Source organism: Haemaphysalis longicornis, unplaced genomic scaffold (assembly GCF_048455015.1).
Source record: "Haemaphysalis longicornis isolate Haplotype H1 unplaced genomic scaffold, Haemaphysalis longicornis Haplotype H1 scaffold_1, whole genome shotgun sequence".
In the NCBI taxonomy this organism is placed as follows: Eukaryota; Metazoa; Arthropoda; class Arachnida; order Ixodida; family Ixodidae; genus Haemaphysalis; species Haemaphysalis longicornis.
Genome location: NW_027526203.1, coordinates 142,981,516 through 142,988,648, shown reverse-complemented (window position 1 = coordinate 142,988,648; position 7,133 = coordinate 142,981,516). Strand labels below are relative to the sequence as shown.

Here is a 7,133-nt window from a genome sequence, read left to right as displayed (position 1 = left end):
GGCAACGCGCACACGAAAACACATTGCTCTGCATTAATCCATGTAAAAGTTTAGCGCGAGTGAAGTTGCGCTATTTTAGCTATTTTCAAACGGCCGTATAACAAAATCTGTTCGCTGAAACGGAAATTCCCAACGTAAATATCTGCATAGACATCTATTCTATGCACATACCAAACTACATGTATTTACGTCGCATAGTTTTCTAAAATTCTTGCACCACCAGAAGCAAAAAAAAGCAAAAATACAATTTTTCTCTCTTGCAAATTGGCTTCTCCTTCTAAAGCCAAATTAGCTGGAATAGACCGGTAAGCGAGTTCGGAATCTAGAAGACTTCTGCTTTCTAATGATACATTAGCCACGAATGTGGTGCCAACTGGGGCGCAACAGCGCCTACGCAAACATCGTCCAAAACCGGCAGCGCGGGCCGATCGAGTGGGACCGCCACCTTAAACACCACAATCAATTACGAATCTAATCTGCACATCAGTTTGCATTCCCTAGATTTATTATGTTCTTTTCGGAGGGGGCCTTTTGTTCACTCACTCACAGTTTGCATTTGTAGAGCTACTATATATTTCTTCCTTAAAAAAATTCCTCCGGTTGCTAGCCTGCATTGCATTTGTCAACCTTCTTTTCCAGTTTCTCATGTCTGCAATGTTTCCCTTTTGCGTAAAATGGACCAACTTGCTCAAGTCTACACCTTTATGTACTACGTACTACAGCAAAGCGTACACTTGGGCTAGTTGGTACCCCTCATGGCAGTACCCTCTGTAACAAACTATAAAGAAGTGCAACGCAGAAGTGGTAGAATAGTGCGTGCTGCCTTACACGTGATTGTGATGGCACGTGATTAGGACAGGTGCACACCAGCTGCACCGAACATGGGTTCTAGGGACGTTATGGCATGTGCCTTTCTTCGTGCTGAAGCAATTAGCACCGTAAGATGCAGCAATGAAAGAGAAGAAAGATACGCAAAGGGATGTAGCAGTAGAAAAGTTGTTGGTAAGTATCGACAGGGTTCGCTTTCAAAGCACGTAAGCAGACTCGTAGGGCACCGGTTACTTTATTTCAAGGACACGAGCAGCAACAAGCCTCGTACTTGGCCACGCTCTCGTCGCCGCCCTCCGGCTGGGCGATGTCGGCATGGGAACGGAAAGTGATCACTTCGCCCGGGAGCAGCATGAGCTGCTCCTCAAGCGTGCGGCCCACCGCTATGTTTGCGACTTCGTTGCGTTTGTTGGTCGTCCAGACAGCGATCACATCATCCTCGGAGCGCACCTGGACCACGGCTCCGCACACGTCCGCGCTGTGCTCGCCGAACTTGTCGGTGACAAGGCACAGCAGGACCTGAAGCCAGGTACTGTCTAAGTCCCTCCGGCCGCGCTCCACGGTGAAGATCCACTGGCCACCGTTACGGTTCCGGGGGCCACCCATCGACGGCTCGATGCCGTGGCGGAAGAGGGCGTAGGCGCAGCCCTGGTGCAGGTTGCTGGCCCGCTCAATGTGGTTGTGCAGGGTCCAGAAGTCCTCCAGGGTCTGGAACGACGTCACCTCCATCAGGTTGTCCTCCCAGCTGCGGCGCTCGTCATTCCCTTGGAACCACAAGCACCACCGGTACCCCAGATTGGACGACCCTCGCCCGACTACACTGGACACGCTCAGCTTTTCCAGGGCGCCTGCTCCGGAAGTTGCGCCTGATGCCCGGGGGTTATCCTTTGCTTCAGCCATTGCGATCTCACCCGGTTGCTCGTTCACGCCTTCTGCACCCAGGAGCTCGTGCCGCGCGACCTTTGCGGCTGCTGATGCCTCCAATTCTTTCGGGGGCTCGAGTGGCTGCTTCTCCCCCGCCTCCGCTTCTTCCTGCTGCATCGTGCAAGGCCTGTGCTTGCTGTAAATTGAAAAAAAAAAAGTCAGAAAAAAAATTCCCAACATTTCCTTAGTATCAGTGGCAAAGGAAATGGTAAGGCTATAATTGGTGCATAAAGCTCCGCAAGGATTTCCACAAAGATACTTGGCACCTTTCACAACAGATCCATGAGTTACACTTGCTCCTACCCGGGAAAAGACGTGTGCCGGGTTCATAAAAATTCCAGCGCCGTGGTGCGTGTGAAGGGATACGTGGGCGCTTATTTAAAGGAGCCATGAAGAGAAAACAAAAGTTTGTTTTATTCGAAAGATTAGGTGTTTCATAGTACCCCAAGCGCTTTCCCGGAAGCAAATGATGCTTTATTCATTGAGAAATAAGGCAATTTAAGCCAAAATTTTAAATCTCCCGCTAAAATTGAACATTCCGTGACGTGTACAATGGCGTCATAGAGCCGGTCCATGAAACAGATACTTAGTATGTCGACTCCATATAGCACCCACACGCGGGAGTCGATCGAGACGGCGGCCATTTTAAAAATACTAGTAAAACCTAGTGCACCCGCAGCCCTAGTCATGGAATCGCCTGATCCGGAGAACAAAACTCTCGCCGAGGAGCTCGGGCTTGCATTTAACAACCTCACACCACAAAAACGCTCAATGCTTCTAAGTGCACGAGCGGCAAGAGTTGTGGGATACGCGGTGGACGGGAAAGCGACCATTCCGCGATAGCCACAACAGACGAACGCCCAGCCGTCGGCACCGCTGCCTCGTCAGCCCCGTCGCGACGGACGAATATAGACTGGTACGTATGTGCCGTATTTTGATTACGGTTAATGATAGTTCAATTTCAGTAGCAGTATCACTTATGCCAGTTGGCCGGTGTCGTGTATGGAAAGCCGTTCGCGCGAGCTCTCTGCTTCGACCAGAAAGATACGAGCGTCAATGCGCGGTGTTTACGGCATTTTTTTCCCCAAGGTCAGAGCGATTTGACGAAGTCGGCGACGAGCGCCAGCATGTCCCAGGAGTGAGCTAACAAGGGTCCCTGCCGTAACTGAACAAACTGAAGTTTTCAGTGGTTGTAAACTGGAAACGAGCTTGTAACGACAGCAGCAAGCCAACACCATTCGAAATTTACGCGACGACTGGCACTATCTCGTCGCTTCTTGCTGTTCCTTACTCCCCTCGTTTCTATTTTTACCTTTGCTGGTTGGCGATATGACGGCCAACCTCCTGTGAAGGGATTACGATACGAAGCAAGGTCGCGGCTCTGCGTGCTGGAACGGTTCGTTGGCCCCGAAGAGCCTCGAACCCGAAAATTCGTCTGCGCGACGGCGAGATGTCGAGCTCGGCCGGCGCTAGTTTCGCACGCATTGGCGCACACGCTTGCGAGTTCGTTTGGACCTTCAACCGTTTACTCCACCGTTCTTTGTCATAAAAAGAATGTGCAGTATGTTTCACGGGCATTTAGCTCGCTATGCAAGCTGTAAGCCCTGCCTAACATGCGTTTGCTTTTGCCGGCCTCCGCCAATCGCAGAGCATTCCCAAGTGACATCACAGGTTCTGTTGCGGAAAATGAGCTGGTGGGTCGCATGGTCATTTCCTTTTTTCCTAATTATGTAGCTTATTTGAGCGAAGTTTGCGTTATAAGTGGTGTCGTTATGGTTCTAACGAGGCAATCTTTCGAATGAACCAAACTTGTGTTTTCTCTTCATGATTCCTTTAATTCCGCCGGATTTTCTTGCCGTCTAGGCTAGCACCCGCTGTTCCGTACTGGAAAACTGACTTTGATGATCCCGTCAAATCATTACGGCCAGCAACAACAGCTCCGCTGTTATAATACGTTAAAATACGATCGACGACCGATCCTTCAGTAGTTTTAGGGCCCGTAAAAAATCCCGAATATTCAAGCTCGAAATCGCACTGACATGCTTGAGAGAGCTGCGGCAAAACGGGCAAAAAAATTGGCAAGCGAGTGAGCTTCCAAACTGCTTAAAATGAGTTATATTCTGCTTGCCTTGCCACACATTCAAATCGGGCAAACAGGCGGTTGCACACATGAGCAGCACCTTGGTATTTGGAATCTCAGCCGTTCCACGACACCTTCCGAAGTAGAGGGTTTTGTCCGCCTAATAAACAAATCCGAACTTAGCGCGGCGCCGACGCAGCAAATATACGCTCATTCGCTGAACCTCCGCGGGGAAAACGTGGTTGGCAACAAATAGACGCAAACGCCAGTTGAGGACTGTCAAGCTACGCACGCTCAAACGTTACTGTCCACGTCATTTGATTGTTTTCACACGGTAACCCGTACAGGCCCTCGAAGTCCAGCCATCGATCAAGCTGGCGACTGCATCTACGTGCGCCACGCAGCATGCCAACGCCGTGCACAACGCTGATCCCAAAGGTAGTGGCGAAGCCGTCTCTTGCGCACGCCGAACACGGATTACACATTCGCCACACATTCGCAGCCAACCTCGCTTCCGCTGACTAAATTTGCGCCCAAACCAAGCATTCGAAGACGCGCCGCACCTCGAAGTGAGGCGGCATGAATTCATTCGCCCACTCATCCATTATTTTCACGCATGGAGGGGAGCAGCCTTTATGGAGGCGCGACGCGTTTCTTTTTCGCGAACCTATCGCGCTCAAACGCCGTCGCCTCATAACTATTAAAGGAGCCATGAAGACAAAATACAAGTTTGGCTGATTAGAAAGGCTGCTTTGTCCTGATAAAAATGATACCGATTTCATCGCAAACTTAAAAAAAATAAGGGAGATAATAAAGAAAACGTGTGGAGCAGTGTCGACTCGCTAGCCAGCTTCCGGCAACTGGACGATTGTAATGGGGCCGCTAGTTCCGTTTGATCTAACCACTTGAATGCTAACGTGCACCTAACCCACTGAAAATTATGTTTTTAGTGCCGGCCCATATGACGTCGCTCGCGCCGATAACACGTCACTGTGGCGCGAAATTTGAAAGTCCTTAAGTATTTCTTGCGTTTTCATCGGTTAAAAAACGCCTTTCGTGGCCGGAATGGAGCTGACTGAGGTACTGAAGCCTAACTCTTTAAAGTTAAACAAAGTTGTATTTTCTCTGTTTTACAAGCCGTAAGTTCGCCGTTGAAGGAAAAAAATACCAAGAAATGCCGAACGTTCGTGAGCGCGTGGCCAGCGGCCACCGACGATCGGCCGTCCCCTCCCCGGTAGGTGCAGTGACTGGCAAAAGTTTCAAGGAGCGAAAAAACGTCGAGAGCTCGTGAGCGCGCGACCACCGAGCCCCCGGCTAGTGCAGTGGCTTTAGAAAAAAAAAAAAAAAAAGGCCATCTTCACTAACGTGAAACCTGGGAGAAGCGAAGATTGTAAGTTTCTCTTTGCCACACGGCGTGCTCTGATATACGCGAGATCCCATGATACAAAGACGGAGGAGAAGTGAAGTTCGAAACGGAGAACTTCAAATTACAAAATTAAAGCGAGTACGGAGCGAAGCAACCAAGCAAGCGCGAACGAAAAACGAGTGTCCCAGTGCGTTCTTTTAGTACGCGTTTTTGCCCACGTACATGAAACGTTCTAGTGCTAGTCGTTCGAAACCGAGTGTCCCGGTTATTTAGTACCGTGATCGCATGAGAATACGACGACGACATGAGACGCCGACAGCCCGAGCCCCTAAGGTGGTTCGCCCCTAAAAAAGAAAAACCCCAGCGCTCGCCGTAATTGAGGCAACACTTGCTTGGAACGAGAAATACACGTCATAGCGTACGGCCCTCGTTCGCTTGCCCTCATGTCGTCGTGTGCATGCGCTCACAGCCTGCTTGGGAAAGGTCACCGCATTCTCTAGAACCCATTAAGGATTAAGAAGCCGTTACATCGAATACGGCGTCGTCTTCTTTGTATATGACAACGAGTACAGGCACCACATTATGTAAATAAACATGACATTTAAACCACGTGTCCGCGTGAATGCTCACTACAACAGCTCCGCCATTCACGTCTTGCGCGCAAGTGCAAGCTTCCCTGGATTGTTTTCGCCTGTTGTGTGGTGGCCTCTACACGCGACAGCACGAATAACGAGAAGAACGATCAACGACTAACCTTCGGCGTGCAAGGAAGAACTGCCAGATCCGGGACCCCGCTGTGAAGGAACGCGAGTCGCTGACGCCACTGGGAGCTGGGCGTGAAAGGTGGCGCAACCGTTTCCCGGCGCTTCCGAGCAGGCGACGCTTGGACCAATCGCGTCACGGGAAGCGTCCGCCGCCCATTGGCTGCGGTACCGGTCGGCAGCACTGCATTAGCACGAGACCAAAAAATGAATGACGGGTCGCTTTTGTTTTGCTTTGCTGTTTCGCGTGCTTTTTGCAGACCTGCCCAAGCATTAGAGCCACCGACGCTGTTGCGATAGCGGTCTCTCTTTTTCTTTATTTTCATAAAGTCCACGTGCCTGGCCGAAAGGTCGCGTTTTCTTCAGCACAAGCAGTGCGTAGATAGAGAAAAGCTCACTGGGGGGTGAAAACGCTGGAAATAAAAATAATGTAACGGAGACTTTGGGGTCATTTGTGTTAAAGCTGATTGTAGGGTTTAACGCGCCGACGCAACGCAGGCGATGAGGCGCGCCGTAGTGGAGGGCTCCGGATTAATTTTGACCACCTGGAGATCTTTAACATGCACCGAAATCTCGTACACACGGTCGTTTTTGCTTTTCGTCTCCATCAGAAAAGCGGCCGCCGCGGCCAGGAATCGAACCCACGACCTCGTGCTCAACAGCACAACGCCTTAGCCACTGAGCCACCACGGCGGGTTTGTGTTATAAAGCTATGTTCATTTCCTTGCATACTTATTAATAAGCGTGCACACAGTAAAGAAAACTCAACGATTTCGCACCTACTTTCACTTTAGTCTACCTAAAATACTCCAACCTGTGTTTGAGAAGGCCAGAGCCTAAGGTTGCCCTTATAACCATCTGTGCTCGGTGGTTCCGCGGGAAAAAGCGTCAGTCGAGATTTTTAAATGCAGGGAGAAATCAAATATTGTTTAAAAAATTGAGTTGTCGTTAGAAGCTGTCCTTTCTTGAGTCGACAGTTCTTTGTGAAGTCCTTGAAGATAAGCAGTTGGAAGCACTAACCTCGACGCGAAAGGCGAAAGTAATTAGGTGGATGCTTACAGATTTCAAAGAATGGGAAGGCGAACGCTTGTTTGGACCTTCGGTTCACCGCTTGACCCCGCGAAGCTCATTCCGCTCGCTCGACATCGCCAGGAGGCTTCTGTTGATCTGCCGC

The 7,133-nt window shown here is 50.2% G+C and overlaps 1 pseudogene across 1 annotated transcript; it reads right to left on the bottom strand.

Moving 5' to 3' along the window:
• Positions 1-1,043: 1,043 nt before the first annotated feature.
• Positions 1,044-6,077, bottom strand: LOC144166297 (eukaryotic translation initiation factor 4E-1A pseudogene; annotated as a pseudogene). Its single transcript, XR_013321634.1, has 2 exons — positions 5,953-6,077; positions 1,044-1,888 (listed from the first exon to the last, which is right to left on the bottom strand). The product of XR_013321634.1 is annotated as a eukaryotic translation initiation factor 4E-1A pseudogene (transcript).
• Positions 6,078-7,133: the final 1,056 nt, after the last annotated feature.